This window comes from Myotis davidii, unplaced genomic scaffold (assembly GCF_000327345.1).
Source record: "Myotis davidii unplaced genomic scaffold, ASM32734v1 scaffold1206, whole genome shotgun sequence".
Taxonomy (NCBI): domain Eukaryota; kingdom Metazoa; phylum Chordata; class Mammalia; order Chiroptera; family Vespertilionidae; genus Myotis; species Myotis davidii.
Window position 1 is genome coordinate 95,392 of NW_006297217.1, and position 538 is coordinate 95,929.

The 538-nt window shown below is 38.8% G+C and overlaps 1 protein-coding gene across 1 annotated transcript in view; it reads right to left on the bottom strand.

Annotated features, from left to right (window-relative positions):
* Positions 1 to 538, bottom strand: part of RPS6KA6 (ribosomal protein S6 kinase, 90kDa, polypeptide 6) — a gene marked incomplete at its 3' end in the record, with an annotated part of 162,078 nt that overhangs the window by 93,733 nt on the left and 67,807 nt on the right. The gene's annotated exons all lie outside the window — the stretch shown is intronic.

Below are 538 nucleotides of genomic sequence, written 5' to 3' on the forward strand. Positions count from 1 at the left end.
AGACATATTAAAACATGATCAAAGTCACTAATCACCTGAGAGATGCAAATAACAATGACAATGCAGTATCATCTCACACCAGTCAGAATGGTTATCATCAACAAATGACAAGTGCTGGTGAAGATGTGGAGAAAAAGGAACCCTCATGCACTGCTCGTGGGAATACAGACTGGTGCAGCCACTGTGGAGAACAGAATGGAGCTTCCTAAAAATACTAAAAATGGAACTCCCATTTGAGCCAGTGATCCCACTTCTAGGAATATATCCCAAGAAACTAGAAACACCATTCAGAAAGAATACATGCACCACTATGTTCATAGCGGCACCATTTACAATAGCTAAGATTTGGAAACAGCCTAAGTGCCCATCAGCAGATGAGTGCATTAAAAAACAGTGGTACATCTACACAATGGAATACTACGCTGCAGTAAAATATAAGGAATTCTTACCATTTGCAATAGCAAGGATGGAACTAGAGAACATTATGCTAAGAAAAATAAGCCAATCAGATAAAGAGAAATATCACATGATCTCACTC